This window comes from Gambusia affinis, linkage group LG12 (assembly GCF_019740435.1).
Source record: "Gambusia affinis linkage group LG12, SWU_Gaff_1.0, whole genome shotgun sequence".
Lineage (NCBI taxonomy): Eukaryota > Metazoa > Chordata > Actinopteri > Cyprinodontiformes > Poeciliidae > Gambusia > Gambusia affinis.
The window spans coordinates 6,447,885-6,464,910 of NC_057879.1; the positions used below are offsets into that span (position 1 = coordinate 6,447,885).

The following is a 17,026-nucleotide window of genomic DNA, read 5'->3' on the forward strand; positions in this document are numbered from 1 at the left end:
CATGTTTGTGAAATACAGGAATGTATGATTAAGCTGAGTTTTAAATTCGTTCTTTAAAATATGTCCGAGCGGAACATTCTGCACATAAATGCACAAAAAAATGGATAAACAGAAATAAAGTAGTCAAAAAGACTTTAGACTTTTAAGTTAAAAGTCTAAAGGACGGCTTATTCTTTCACTATTTGCCAAGATTTCTGAGACCCTCGGTCCAATTAGATGAAAAACATTTTCCCTTCCATACAAAGACCAGAAAATGTGAGTATTTTCTTCGCTTGACACATGGGTCCTGTCAGACGTGGGTGGGAATCAATGTTTTTTCTTCCAGCGTCACAATTACAAAATGGAAACTCTTTGTAAAGGATGTACCGTGAGAAAGACAAAAAAAAGAAATCATTAAGTATCTTGGTTACCAGCATAATTAACTTTGGTGACTTAAGTCTATACAGAGGCAATGTGTTATTCTGTATAATCCACAGATCCCACAAACCCATTAGCTCGTAGACCTTGATTTAAAAGACTTAGCACCCACATTTCAGTCCTTGAGAGTCTGGTTTATGATAGAAGCAGTTGATGAATTAAAACAGAGTTTAAAAACCCCCCCAAAACATCCGCTCATAGAAAAACATAAATGACACATCTGGATTTGTGTTGTTTTGATCTATGAAGGTCAACATTAGAGCTCCAAGCTTCACAGTACATCGAATTAATGTAAGTTCATAGATACATCCGCAGCAGAAAGAGTAATCCATCCACAACTTAAATGGGACATATATTTGCTTGAAGGGGGGGGGGGGAAAAAGAAGAAAAGTTGACCACAGAGGATTTCATCTTGAGTAGAAGCCTTCAGTACAAAGGCTTCCCATAGCTATTCTCAGCGCATTGAACATCACCCATTACCACCCCAGAGCACTGCTGGCTACCTACTGTAGCGCCATGCATAATACATCGGGTCGACTTTGAAGGGCTTTTCTCCGAAGAAATGACATCACAGACGAAATGGCTTATGGAAAGTAGCATCAAAGAGCAGCAGCCGGCTTTTTTTTTTTTCTTTTTTTTTTTGGCTGCTGCTGCCTCGGACCAGACGTCTAAGAGCGAGATCAACGGCGTTACACAGCCAGGACGACGGCGCAACGCCGGTTGGAGCACAGCGAGAAACTGACGATATGTCAGGGGGGGACAAAATAAATAAAGAAATAAAAATAAATCGGTTTCAAAGCATTTAGAAATATGATTTTGTCTCACTTGCAACCAGCTGTACAATTTTTATTATTTTTTTATTTTATTTTTTGGGGAAGGGAGGCGATAAGAACTTCTTGAGAAACGTACCCATTTGCAAATGTGCTTCTTTAGGACACCATACGCATAAAGAAGTGTGATCCGTATCACTAAACTGCACACATATTTTCACACTTATCAATATTTCATAAAAAAAAAAAAAAAAAAAAAACAGTGGAGAAAATTGTCACGACAACACAAACAGGTTTAGGATGTTTTAAACATCATTAACTGGAATTTATTGCGACAACGACAAACCTGAATTCTTTATCACGATAAATGATAAACGATACGACAAATCTCCAGCCCATATTTCCTATCATTTTAATTCATTTAATCTAAAGTCCTGACTGGACCTGATAGCTCCAGTTTACTGTCCAGTTGGGGATGACGCCAACAGAAGTCATCTCACATAGAGGGACGACAGAGCAGCTGATATATGATGACAGCTCTCCAAACAACACTCATCGATTTTTATTAATGGCTGGCCTCATGACTCCCAATAATTTAGCTTAAGCAGTGTCGACTGTTTTTATGGCTTCTGGTCGTGGCAAGGTTCTGAAAGGCAGGTTCTGCTAAAAGGTTTCAAGCACCTGCAATGGAGAACTCTTCTTAAATTTATAGTTTGTGTAAATCTAAATTATTTTAGCAAAACATTCACTTAAACCACAACTACAGTAATGTTTTTTTCTCACACCGCTTTACGTTAACATCAGTTTATCTGACGGAAACATTCGCCGTGTTTCATTCTCACACGTGCAGAAAAATTCATCAGAGGTGTGCCGCCTCCTTTCTCTATTTTCACTATGAATAGTCACCAGGTTTTGTCCAAATAACAGCCTTTTCACAAAATAACATCTGGGTTACTAGCTCTGCTTGGGGATATTTTAAAACTGCAGAAGACGGTTCAGGTGATCCCCGTGGGACTAGCAGGTAACCTCATCCTCAACTACTCTGGATTTGAATTAAATGAAAGATGTCAAACAAAAGTTATCTACAGCAGGTAGGATATCACCTGCTTTAACAGAGCCACGTGTTAAAAAGAAAAAGAAGAAGAACAAAAAAAAACCTTCAGCGATCTTGTTAAGAAACCAGTGAGGATTATCTAAGTGGCAAACCCCGTTTCTCTCTGCTTCTTCTTGGCTTCCTGTCACCATTTCTCCCACAGAGCAGGACATGCTGCTGATTTCCCAGCAGTGCTCTGACATTTTGGGGAGTTTGTTCAAAACTGTTTTGCAGAGTTAGATACAGGTTTAAACTGGCGCGTCAAAAAGAATAAGGCGGCAACTGGTGCAACCTCTCCGAGCGACTGCTTGGCTGAGAGTTTAAAAAAAAGGAAAGTCGGAGGATTATTTAGCCACCTTTCACTGTACCGATGACACATTTGTGCTCACAAATCCAAGCGGACCATCTGAAGCTGCTGCAGAGACATATGCGCATGCTAAAAAAAAAAAGAGAAAAGAAATCGGTCGCAACTCGTCTTTTCCCTCTTAAGCGAATGAAATAATCATGCCAGCTCTGCCCTGAAGTGTAAGTGGTGTGGCCGCTTTATCTTCCCCTTTTCTCTCTGGCAGGGCTATAAATAGTGGAGAGAGCTGCTGTCTCTCATATTTCATGTGTCACTGGCTCCCACAGTCACTGGTGAAGAATGTTCACTGCACACATAAAGCCTCTTGCATCCTTCTGTGCTTCCTTCATTCCCTGTTCTGCCATCTAATAGCCTCTCTCCTGCCGCCTCTTCCCTCCTGAATGCCTTGTCCCAAGAGGCCAGGTCACAGTCACATGTTTTAGGCCGCAATATGCCAATGTAGGCCAGCTCCAACAGAGAATACCAAGTCATGTTTACTTAGCCGCAAAAAGCAGCAACTGTTTCAGAAACTGTTTTTCTCTGTCACATTAGTATTAAAGGCCCGGAACGTATTATGTAAATTAACTTTTTTGAGCTTTCTATCATGTCATAATGTCTCTTCCTCATCAAAAACATATCCATTGCTTTGATATTTTTCATGTATTTTTGAGAAATCCGTCTAATCTCCCGTGGTAGCCATTCAGGGGTGCCTAAACGCTTGCTCACACAATGCTCTGCCCATTTCCACAAAGCTCCGCCTCCATCCGAGCTTCCGCCTTCCCCGCTCGCCTCCTCCAGACTAGCGGCAGCAGCAATCAGCAAACACCTGGCGGAACTGCACATCTGCTCTGCGTACCATACGAACCGTTTCCCCAAGAACGGTTGCAAACGGCAAAACAGAGGAGCACTGTTGCGATGACATAGAGGTCAATTTCAAGGCGTCAATTTGCGGGTGAGATTTCTTTAGTTATTTTAGATATGCAGCGTTTTTACATCAACTGAAGGTTGATTTTGCTATGAAATGGCACTATGTACCTGGAAAGTACATAATACTGCCCCTTTAAAAGTGACCCTACATAAATTCAGAACAGAAAGAAAACTAAAGCCTTAAATATATATTTAGTTATATAGAGTAAACATCTAGTAGATTGTAGAAAACTGAAAATGTTGGGAAATGGATCACATTTACCACATATGCCTCGATAGATGTTACAACAAAGCTGTACTTGATGCTAAAAGCAGAGGTAACAACAGGGGTTGCAATTTGGGTTAATTTTTAATACACATAGAGTGGTTTTCACACACAAAACCAGAGCAACACAAGGCTACAAGCACCAGATAAAGCTTTGCACAGGTGGACTGGTATGCCAGCTTTGGGAAAACATGCGCTGCCATTTGTCCTGCTGATCGTCGCTTTCTCAAGATTGCGGAGGTCAGGCCGGGCCAGCTGATTTCTCCAATTTGTGTCAAATTCTCAGTCGTAATTTGGCCGGATCTGTCCGGACATCATTCACAAAACCGTTCAGCCTTATCTACACTTTTCTTGTATGTCAGCATCTTGGAACCTGGCACGTTATATCGACAACCGAATGTAGAAAATGAGATGTACCCGACTTACTAGTCTGAAATGGCTTGCGGAAAAAAGAGAAAATATTCTGTTTCAATATTTTTGCTGTTTGTTTTGTTCTTGTTCCTGGCAAAATGAGAAAATGGCTTTATAAATATCAAACTGTGGAGAATTTTTTATTACCTTAAGGTCTGATCAGATAAGAAAAACCATTTTGAAATGGCCCTTTAGTTTATCCCCAATAGCTAGCACTGAAGCACATGGAGTCTTTTGTGGCTAACTGTTAGCTGCTGAAAATATTTTTCTTTCTGCCAACAATCTGAAATGTTGCCACACAAACAATTAAAGATTTCTAAAATGTTCTGTAACAAGCGGTATTTTTGACCACTCCATCACAGTTCACTTGAAGAACTACTTTATGTTTAACTTCAAAATAAGAGTTTCAAACATAGATACAACAGGGTGGAAGGCTTAAAGGACTTCCTACAATAATACCACACACTGACTTCAGCAGATGAAGGCACCTGCTGAAGGCAACTGGATAATTCTTTACAAATCAGACTTTACCTTTACAAGAAATATGATGGGGCTTCATCAATTGAAATATTGTGGGAACTCGAGTCCCACAAACAAATAGTTAGCGGTTCTACTGCTAGCAACACGAATTGAGCACAGCTGCAATATGTTTTTACTCTCCTTTTATTAGAGATAAAAACAGATCCTGTCAGATTAGTTATGACCAGGATCAATAGTCCTTTCTAGTGCCAATGAGACTGCATTGCAAAGCTTCTTTCATTTGATCTTCTGATCTTTAACATGCACTATAGCAGTGGTCCCCAACCTTTTTAGTACAGCGGACTGGTCAACCCTTCGTAAATTTTCTGCGGACCGGGGGTTGGGGAGGGGAGGTGTACATGCAGCAGAATGATTTCTTACACATTCTGCTGCATGTTGGCGCACAAGACGTAACCGACAGCATCCGATTTAGGATTTTCAAAATAAAAGCTCCTCCAGACTCAATACATAGAAGGGACATATTTAATTATTTCTATTCTACCAATTGGTCCACGGACCGGTATCGGTCCGCGGCCTGGTGGTTGGGGACCACTGCACTAGAGGAAACCAACAGGTTGAAAAGCCAAATCACATCATAGTAATCGTAAAAGCACGATTCCATGCAACCCACCACATCAGCTGTTGAAGTTATATTTACAAAAATTTTAATCACTTCACATTAATTTCTTCTCAAGTTGAAATTCTATCAAATCAGCAGCCTGGATGGATAAATATAAAGAGAAGTAAATCTGAAAATACAAGTATTCCTATTCTTAGTTTTCTTTTCCAGAGTGCTAAGTCCTAGCCTGGTGAAGAGCAGCCCATTGTTCTATGTTTGAACAATGGGTATGGGCCCTCGGCAATTGAGAAACAAAAATTTATTTTTAATTTAACCCAAATGCTAATGTTTGTCCAGGACGTATGGAATGCACGCTATAAAGCTTACCGGAAATTGCGTGTGCTACAAACAACCATCCTCCACTGCAAAGAGAGAACGGATTGTTCACTTCCACCGCTGCCTTTGCCAAACTACAGGCAAACTACAATTCTAAAACAAACAATCAAACAAAAAAAAAATTATTATTCACTTCTTCTGTTCACTGATTGGCTTGCTTGAAATTCCGAAGGAGAAATCCTCTTCAATGGCAGAAATCCCAGACGGAGCAGTGAAGGGAGATGAGAATCATGCGCTAGTGCTTAGAAAGGCTAAGTGGTTCCATACTCCCATATTTTTTCCAGACCATTTGTAGGAGCCATGTTCAAGACTCGATAAAGACTTCAAAAAGCAATTTCATAAACCTTGTTATCTTTTGCAACTTAAAGATACTAGCAGTGAAATGTGCCTATGGTGAAACATCAACGTAACTCCAGAAAAAAAAAAAAAAAAAACTCCATTAAGCCTATCATAATATAATCAATGGTTTCCATTAATTAAGCTGGAAAGACATTTAGCTCAGGACACAATGTTGTATAACTGCAACAAATCAATGACATTCATTAATTCAGCCTGGCGGCTACAATACATAAGGACACATTTTTTATGTCACAGCAGCAGCTGAGAGAAGCCCAGTGAAGGAATTCCCAGCGCTGGGCTGCAACGCTGAAGCGCATGGAGTATGATATGTTAGCCAGCGGAGGGAAAGCTTCGCAGCGATTTGACCTGCAGCCAAGGAAGTCTCTTAATCACTCAGACATATTGCTTAGTCACCAGCTCAACCTGGCAACTCCTTACAATCCAAAGTTTAAAATGCACTACGTGAAAAAAACCAAAACAAAACGAAACACTTCCTTCAAGTCGTCCTCAGAAGCCAGTTCTGTTTGTCCTCTACCTGGTATGTAGAGAGGGTTAGCCGAATGGATTTCAAGAGAATATCTCCAGGAAAATGACAAAAAGGAAGCTTTATGTGGCAGAGAATTTTTATTTATTTTATTTTTTTCTAACTCTTCGGTTCGGCACAGTTCGGTCTGAAAGCTGTCTCACACCAGCTATAAAAAGCACCTCTGATTTCATTTCACTTTCAACCATTTCCCACGTGAGCATGTCCTCTTATCTGTCTGACACCAAAGCTGTTTAAAATATCATTTTGGTCACTGCACAAAAACAAAAAACAAAAAACAACTTTGCAGAGTCCCAGATAAGCTGATGCCAAAAAAAAAAAAATCCATTTGTAAAATAATAAGTTTCCAGACGCATGAAGGAGGCTTGGGGTTAAATATAATCATGTCACGTGGCAGTAAGTGTGACTCTGATGAAACTCTCTGAGCTCATTCGTTAACAGTGGGTAAGAGGTAGGTTATTGATCGGATCTGTGTTTGTGTATGTCCATGCGGGCGGATCAATGACGACCCTGTGTCCAGTTAATCCCAAACCTGGAGCAGAGACCCAGCAGTGCGGGTGTGGCCTTGTGAGCGGGAGGGAAGGAGGAGGGCTTTGTATCGGAGGCAGCAACTGGAAACAACACCCTCATTATTTGCACCGATTCCTTTGTGCTTAACCATCTCATAACGAGACCTTTCCAGCTAATTGCCTCGGTTAATGTTTCCCACGTACAGCACAGCAACATCAACAATTCCCGGAGGGGGGGAGAAAAAAAGTGAGGCTTTTTTGGGGGGGGGAGTTTATCGTGGATTTATAGGTCAGAAAAAAAAGTTGTTGCAGACAGAAGTACAGATCTTCAGTAGCAAAGATTATTTTTTTTTAATATAATGCTTTGAACGGGTTTTTTTTTGTTACCACAAATATTGATGTATGCTTTGGGATTTCATATATCCATCCATCCATCCATCTTCTTCCGCGGGTCGCGGGGGTAGCAGCTTCAGAAGGGAGGCCCAGACTTTCCTCTACCCAGCCACTTCTTTCAGCTCCTCCAGAGGAATCCCAAGGCGTTTCCAGGCCAGCCAAGAGACATAGTCCCTCCAGCATGTCCTGGGTCTTCCCCGGGGCCTCCTCCCGGTGGGACGTGCCCGGAACACCTCATCAGGGAGGCGTCCAGGAGGCATCCTGACCAGATGCCCGAGCCACCTCAACTGGGCCCTCTCGATGTGAAGGAGCTACTCTTGAGTCCCTCCCGGATGACTGAGCTTCTCACCCTATCTCTAAGGGAGAGCCCAGCCACCCTACGGAGAAAACCCATTTCGGCCGCTTGTATCCGTGATCTCGTTCTTTCGGTCATGACCCAAAGCTCATGACCATAGATGAGGTTGGGAACGTAGATCAACCGGTAAATCGAGAGCTTCGCTTTTTGGCTCAGCTTTCTCTTCACCACAATGGACCGGTACAGCACCCGCTAGACGGCAGATGCTGCACCAATCCGCCTGTCAATCTCCCGCTCCCTTCTTCCCCCATTCGTGAACAAGATCCCGAGATACTTGAACTCCTCCACTTGGGGCAGGACACCCCCCCTGACCCGGAGAAGGCACACTACCCTTTTCCGGCTCGAGACCATGGCCTCGGATTTGGAGGCACTGATTGCCATTTCATATAACTGACCAAAAAAAAATTAGCACAAAATTGTGAAGTGAAACAAAGGGATGCATTTGAAACGCAATATGGAGTACTAACACAAAAGCTTTGATTTAAAACCTTCTCTTATCTCTTGCACCTTTAGAGTCCCTAAAGTGAACCTGCACAAAGTCTTTGGGCCTTTATGATAGGAACATCATGAATATTATGGGGTTTTTCTAAATTTGCCCAGTATTTATATCTATCCATCAAGTTTGGCTTCCCCAGTCAGATTTGTGCTCTGCAAACGTTGGCCTGTATTTCCCCTAAGATCCAAGTCTCCCAACTAATCAACAGCAACACGGCGCCAAAGAATGCAATGATCAAAGCGATTGAAAACATGGAATATGTGCAAAATGAGAAAAACGTCTAACTAAAGCAAAACAAAACGAAAGTCCACCATCCGATAAAAGATGTCACAGTGGCTAATTTATTTCCTTCCCCATACGCTCCTTTTTATATGTAATGGCTGTCTTCAGCTGCAATTGCTCTTATACACACTTAAAGTTATTTTTATGTGACATGTTTTGTCAACATAAAGTAGAACATAGCCATAACATATCTGCAAATAATTCCACAAGAAACCTAAAATGTCAAGCTCTCAGTCGCACAAAAGAATAAGACACGGGTCACAGAGGGCGTTCCATAACAATCAGACCAATACTTTCGTCTGGACATACAAATCAATTTAAGAGCAGAGCTGAAATGTCATAAATGCATACCCTAAAGTATACTAATATCCAGCGACCTATACTGCTCCGCGAAATCTCTGAATGTAACAGCAAAGTGCTGCGCAAACCTTTAAGGTAAAGAGGAGGACTAGCGGGTGTCGGGGCGCTGGCTGGATGCGAGAGCGGTGAATGAAGAGGCATTAAAAGCCAGACAAAGCGAGAAGCACACGGGCCAGCCGCCACTTCCTCTGCCGCGCACGTACAGAGAATCTGCCAGCCAGCAAATGCCTGCAGAAAGGTTTGAAACTAATGAGAGCTGCAGGCACCTAAGAATGCCATTTAAAGGATACAGAATGCTAAAAAAAAAAAAAAAAACATAAAATACAAGTCAAGAAGACTAGATATACCCAGCTTGCCATTGCGAAGAACCTCTCAACCTTCTCGGGGTTTAATCGGTTGAGTGGTCAACTTTCACGCATTTAAGGTTCTGTTTCGGCGAAACGTTACTGCTCAGAAAACAATCAAGGACGCAGCCTGAAGCGAAAAAATCCATAGAAATGATGCAGTTTTCAGCACCAACCGCGCTGATGTGTCGGCAACAACTGAGCCGCAAAAGAGAAACAATGCGAGAAAGTTGCACTCGGCAAAGCCAAGACGCATCTCGCAACGTCCTTGTTCAACGGACAATGGAAGTGGGTTGAAATATAAAGCCAAAAAATAACAATCTAATTTGTGTTAAAGTGGTGAAAAATTGTTTCACCAACACCAAAAAGCGCCCCGCTAACTGTGAAACGTCTTGAAGTGCACCGATGTGGCTTTACACGGCTGATGTCACGTTGAGAATTTTGTCTGATTCTGAAGTTTTGATGAGTTCAGCACTGCGCTGCGTAAATGAGAGAAAATATGCTTCGGGTTAAATAACAGACTTTAAACCCAACTAACTTCAAAAAATTACATAATTATTCACATAAACGCAAAGACATAATGGAGCTGCAGCTCAGTAAATTAGAGGATCATTAAAAAGAAAGTTTATTTCAGTAATTCAATTCAAGGGGTGAAACTCGTTTTCTTGTTATTTTTTGGACCCAAATGATCTATTTGTTCATTTTGACAAATACTGCTTACAAGATCAGAAAATACAACACATTTCCTTCCACTTAACATTCCACTGATTTGGTTGGATAGGACATTTTGTCAAAAGTATTAAAATTTTTGACATGTAGTGACCTTTTGGATCTCAACCTCCTCATCAATGACCGTATGCGGGACAACTGTTAGGTCAGCAGTCTTTCCCCGTGATTTGCGTAGGCCACAAAACAACACTCCTGTATTAAAAGCATTACATAATGTCTGTACTGAAAATAATACTTTGCATTTCCGCCAACTGCAAGCCATAATCGTCCAAATTAACAGAAACAAACACTCTGTTAAGAGAATCCATCACTAAGTGATTAATTTGCATCCAGAATTTGCATAAAGAATATTCTGACTTACTGAGATGCAGCTGTAAGATACCAACCTTGACCTGACTTATAATAACCTAAAGAAAGTCGCTATTGGTTGAAGCCTTTCCAGCCCAAAGATTTTTATGAATTTTCAATGAAAACGAAAATAAGTTATGACATAACCTGCTAGAGCCAATGTGGAGAACATTGGTCCATTGCTTGGTGCATCTCTAGAAATATCTTCCAAAATGAATCTCCTCCTGACAACAGACAACAACTGATAGAGAAGCTTGTTCACCTCAGGGTGACGACGGTAAAATAGTGTAACCAGGGTGCAGTTAATTTCTCTTTTTTTATTTTCTGTTTTATAAGTATTTAGCTCCAAAATCTCCACAGGACAGAATGGCTCTCTCTCTTTCTCTCTCTCTCTCTTTTTTTTTTTTTTACAGCAATATGGATAAGAAGCTCATTTGTAATTATGTAAGGCCCACTAATATTGAAGAGTGAGAACAAAGAACGGCTGTCGGGCTGCAGCTGACGGTCCTCCAACACCCACCAAGTCCGACACACACACACACACACACGCACGCAAGGAAACAAGGGCATGCTGAGCATACATATTACAAGAACCACATGTCATGTCAGGATAATGGAGTGTGCTGGTAAATGTATCTAGAAAGGCTTGTCTGTGTGTCTGACAGAGCAAGCTGCTGGAATTAAGGAGGGTAAATAAAGAGCAGAAGAAGGCAAGGATTTTAAAGCCCATAACAAGCAGATGTTTATTGTGAGGAGTTAACCTTGATGCCTTGTTTAAAGTTGAATAAAGGATCTGCTGCGTTAAATATAAATGAGGTCCAATTGAAAGCTAATTGTCTCACGTTTTGCTGTAGTACTGCAAAATAATCTAAATAGTGATAAAATATAAACACTTTTTGAAATATTCTAGTTCTTTTTTTCCAACATATTGCTCTTTTTTTTTTTTTATTTTATTGGGGGGTAAGAGAATGTTCTCCCAACATATGAATGGGTTTTCTCAGGGTAACCTGGCTTCCTCGCACTGTTCAGAAAGCACAATACAGCATTTACAGTATTTAGTATTTGTACATAAACAAGAAGCAAATTTAGCTCTGAAAGGAGAGGGAAGATGTTCATGTAGATGTAGTGAGTGTGTGCATGCGTCTACCCCGGTTCTCATCCATTTACATTTTACTGGGAGTCTGAGCTACACTCATTTGAACTCCATTAAAAGCAATCAACATAAACCTGTTGCAATAAGCAATTGAAAGTTAAAATTATAATTTCCGTTTTGATTATTAACTCTGTTTACATTTAATTTATGATTTCCGTTGCACACGTTTGTTTTATTTTGGGGTTGTCATATTTTATTTTGCATATTTGAAAAATCCTCCAGCTCAGGTGTTAACTGTTCTTTACAACATTAAAATTTATTGGTCTCTCAGAAGACAAACGTGCTATATTTTTGCCATGATCACTGTACTGTTTGAAAATGACGTCAAAACAACGGTATTATCTGATATCGCAATGACTACTGGGACAATTTATCGTCCAGCAAACATAGTTATCGTGACCAGTCTACATGTGTGGAATAAACTCCGTTGTCAACTGTATGGTGGCAAGACGTACACCACACACACAAGGTGCTCGCGCACGTTAAACATGTCAGATTTACAGCCGCAAACTTGAATGTATTTTGGCGGCATATTGTGAGGAAGTCCAGAAGCAGCCCACTCACCGCCTCGCTGACACACTCCGAGCTGATTGTGAGCCAGCCCTCGCTGACCTCCGCTCACAGACACGAAGAGTCATCGTCATGACAGCGGAGTCCAGCTCATTACGTCCAACGAGGGCCGGTCCTGTTGCGGTCCAAACCGCTGCCGCCACACAACCTGTGCTGACGTCACAGCAAATAAATAAATAAATTGTAGCTCGCGTTTCCCGGGCAACCGCAATTTGGCAAACCACGGCTTGGCAACGCTCGGCTCGCCTCCGTGGGGGATTGATTGGGTGAGCAGTGCGACGAGAGGTGGATTAGGAGGAGTGCTACCGTCTCCCTCAGCGGCGAAGGAACGCGAAGGATGCCGATTCTGCCAGAGACGAGGAGAAAAAAAACAAAAAAAAACGACATGCTGGGTTGGAACAACACAGAGAGCGTGGCGCGTTCACGGCTAAACGAAAGACTCCTGTCAATTAACCATGAATTCACTGATGTGCTGCAGTGATTAAAATAGTTTTGCGACCTTCTGGCTGGGCGGGAGGAGGCCTGCTTTGTGTGTTTATGAAGCCGAACTAAATGTCATTTTACTGCACAGAATGGGACAGATTTTGCTCAAACGTCTGTTTTTATCCACAGCGAAAAAAACGGAAGGCAAACAGATGTCAAGTGATTTTGCAGGAGAATTTGTTTTTGTGTTATTCTGAAAGAATCTATCTTGCAGATACGGTTTAAATTGAAGTTAGTTCATACTCACACTGTCTTGATTTGCCCCTTTATAGATATCACACGTTTCTAATGTTTGTCACATTTACATGTTTGAGAAATGACTAGAGTAGGACTCGCCTGACAACATGACATTTTTCAATGAGCAAAGTGTCATACCAGTTCCAGAAAAGATTAGAAGTCATTGAAATAGGCTATATCAGTCTCCTGTCAATTAAGGGTTAAAAATAGGCATATTTAGAAATCAGTCAACGATCTACCAAAATTACTCCAAGAGCACAACTGACAACTCTTCCATGCGGTCACAAAAGAATCGAGCAAAACATGTAAAGCGCTAAGTGATAGGTGTCAAACTCAAGGTCCGGGGCACCAAATCTGGCCCGGCATAGGGGTCTACGTGGCCCTCTAGACTCCAAATTACATCAATATGTTCCCTTCCAGTTTTTCACAAATCTGAAAAATTCTTACACACTCAACAAATTTTCATATTTCTTTCTGACTTTGCTGCAAATTTTCTCAAAATTGGTCAAAAACATTGAGCTTAAGTGACCGATGCCTCAGTCTTACTTGAAGTTATAGTCCGTAACTGATACGGCGAGTAACAAAAAGTCACATTTAGCGTCGTATATTAGCGCAAATATCGCAAAGATTCCTTACAAATGTTTCTAAATTGGCACCACAAAACCCATTACTGACCAAAACAAAAACAAAAGCCTGTCTCATGTAACCTTCCTGAAGATGTGTGTACTGTTACATCTCAATTAACAGCACTTCAGGACAAAAAAACAAAAAAAACAGCATTACACCAACAAATATGGTGCTCTAGTGCTGGTAACGCTTCGGGGCCTGGACAACCTCCTGTAATTGCTGGAACCAAACTCTGCTCTCCGCTGAAAATCCTGGAGAAGAATGTCAAGCCACCACTTTATGGTCTGAAACTGAAGCACACTTTGGCCCATGCAGCACGAAAGAAACAGAGACAAATTATCTCCAATAACTAGGATTGAGTCATACAATGCAGCATAAACATTTAATGAATATTGCTGAGGCAATTTTTTGGGAGGCGCGTACTTGCTTCTTCACATCCCAGATTGGCTTGGATAGCTCAACAAATAAAATCGTCAAACGAATAGAGAGTTTTATTTGTCTGATACAAAACTGAGCGAGGTGGCAAGTACTATTTCATAGTATTCGTTTTTAAAAGGTTAAGATGTCAAAAAAGGAGTCGGAAAAAAAAAGAAAGTATCATCTGCAAATTTGTCGATCTGCCTTAGTGACTCATGACTGAATCCACATAACTCAAACAAAACGACTTGCTCCTTATAATATTAGTCTGAAGTCCAACTGAAAACAAGTTTGTTTTTGAGAACTAACAAACAGGGTTTCACAGTAACAGCATTTTTAATCATAATGGTGGAAGCAGAAACTCTGCAGGAACCAAACCTTTTACTAAAAATGACACCCACCCCCTTCCTACTTGTCCTCCCTTTTCCACCAACTGTTTTTTTCTCCTTGCAGTGATTTTACAGTTTAAAAAAAAGACATTAAAAAAAATGGACGTTGTCGACCAGGCAAGACATCCCGCCTCACCGATGCAAAGAGGAGAGCCGCATGCTGCGATATGAATCAGGTTCTATCATGACTGGAATACAAAGACCTGGCAACACACAGCCTTCCTGTTCCCCCCGTGTCTCCTTTCCTGAACAAGGTTATCAACAGAGATTATCAGGTTAGACATATGGTTCGCTGGTTCACATAGTGACTGGTTTTGCAACAGAATGGCTCTCAGTTGTACCTCATTGTCGTTTTCTATCACGTTAGACTACGGATGTTCATAAGTTATTTAGCGTTCGCATTAAAAGTAGAGGGAGGAGAACAGCTTCGTGACTTAACAATAATCTAGTGGAAATGAAATACATTATTGGTATTATGTCAGATTTACCAGCGGTGTGGGTGATTATATACCGCCAACGTGAAGAAACACTGAGCTGAAATAGAGTCGAGACTTAGACTTAACGCGTTGTCACAGAAACGTACAGCTAATAAAACTTTATGGATCAGTGAATTATTTGTGGTATATTTTGTGAGACAGACTGAATTTACAGTGAGCACTTATCGCCTCAAAACACTGAATAAAGACAGCGAAAGTTTTTGAAGTTTGTCCACATTACATATGTCCCATCTTAAAACAGATGTGTTAAAAGCAACACACGACGTGTTAAATTCTCACACGCCGAATCAGCTCGGGGACAACACATGTCGCTATTGACATACACATATTAATGTGTATGTCATTGTAACACAACTATTGTGTCATTGAAAAATCAACACAAACGTGTGTTAAAATGTGTCACTTTGACACACACGCACACACGTGTGTAAAATGTGTTTTCATAGATTAGGTCAAATAAAAATGGACATTTTCATATGAGAATATTAAAAAAATGCATACGTTTATTAAAATTAAATACGTGTGTTACAACGATAAGTTTTGCGACAGCTACAATATGTAGTTCATATGTACAAGTAGAATTCAAATCATCAATTAGTTCGCCAGTCAACGAGTTTTTTGTCTTCAAAGTCAAGCTAACAAAATATCAGCCAGTGTGAGGTTGTCAGCTAAAGTTTCGTAGCCATTTCTAATTATATTTATTGTAAATGTTAAAGAATTGTCTGGGTGGGGTTTTATCAAACAAAATTAGGTAAAAAAGTTAAATGTATAATGCATATTAGTTTTGAAGATGAGTACATATACAACGCAGTACAAAAATATTTTATATACATCATTTATAAAGTCATTAACTCCAGCCACAACATAGTAATAATAATAATAATTATTCCATTTTTAGATGAAATAAAAAATTTTCTAAATACTAAACCAAAAAAAAATGTTGAAAACCATTTTAGAAAGAAAATGCTGGAAACTACCACTGAGAGGAATTACACAATCTGATGTCAGCAGGGCGTAAATTCTGCCTGACAAACACAGATTTCCACAAAAATGTGTTGAAATACTCAACACTTTCAGTATGTTATAATGTTGTGCAAACTTTAACACATTGTGTGTTAAAATGAACACAAAACGTGCACTAATGGCAATGACACATTTTTTGTGTTATTTTTTTTAACACATCTGTTTTATGATCACGATCATAAAAGCGTAATGACGTCTGTTCGAGACGAACGGGGGGGGAGGCGAACCTTTTGAAAGGGATGGCAACGTGGCTCCGGAGGGCTTCGCTGAACCACTGGCAGAGCGCATCACTTTTCCAGATTCTCCTCCAGGGAGGCTCCGCGGGTCATTCTACCATCTACCATGAATCCTTGGCAATTAGGGAGAAAAAAGTTTGAGGATGGGGCTGGAAAAGTGTGAGGCGGTGGTGGGGTGGTGTTGGGGGGGTTTTATTCTTGTCCCAGACTAAAAGATGAATGTACTCTAAAGACTTCTGGCTTCCTGTAACCGTGCCTCAGAGTGTTACGGGAACGCAACATTAGGGAAAAGAAGCTCTTTGATCGGTGCAACGTTGTGTGATGAGAACAGCGGCTGGCGGTTTCACCTGTGCGCTTTAACAGCTTCGAGACGTGGCCTACGTAGCTTGAAGCAGCCGGCGAACAAACTGTCTCTTTATGAGCGCTAAATTTAAAAAAAAAACGGTCGCAAAACAAAAGCATAAGAAGCAGTTAATGTTTTAGCGGTAAAGATAGATCTTAAAATGCTAGTTAGTGGTTCCAAACCTAGATAGAGAGATCCTCTGGGGGTTCACAAAAGATATAAGAGACTGTTTGTATATGCCCCTTGATTCTGTTTTAGCACTTCTGCCACACATAAAGCTGAATTCAATTCATTTTGCCAAATTTATTCAAACCAGTACAATAGAACTTCACTGACAACATGAGCTAAAGGAAGAAAAGATGACGGACAGCCAATGACATTTACCAGCATTAAAAGGATTTCTAAGGGTTTTGGACTCTTTTGCTCATGCAAAAGAAGAGCCATTATCAACAAAAGCAACAATAAAACACGCTAGAGTGTCAACCCTTCGCAGGATTGCCCAACCTACCAAAATTACTCCAGAAGCACATCAACAACTAATCCAGGAGGCCACAAAAGAACCAGGAAAAACTTCCACACCTCTATAAGAGAATTAAAAACATGACATCAATGGGAGAGTTCGAGTTCCACAACCAAAAGGAGAACAAAGTAC

At 40.7% G+C, this 17,026-nt stretch overlaps 1 protein-coding gene across 16 annotated transcripts in view; it reads right to left on the minus strand.

Moving 5' to 3' along the window:
- The window catches only part of ctnnd2b (catenin (cadherin-associated protein), delta 2b), a 185,682-nt gene that overhangs the window by 133,187 nt on the left and 35,469 nt on the right, over positions 1–17,026 (minus strand). The window contains exon 1 of one of the 16 annotated variants that reach the window (XM_044134899.1): positions 12,117–12,265. The exons of the other annotated variants lie outside the window; for them this stretch is intronic. The gene's annotated coding sequence lies outside the window, so the exon portion shown is untranslated. Of the gene's footprint in view, positions 1–12,116; positions 12,266–17,026 lie in introns of those variants that run through there. 16 annotated transcript variants of the gene reach the window in all.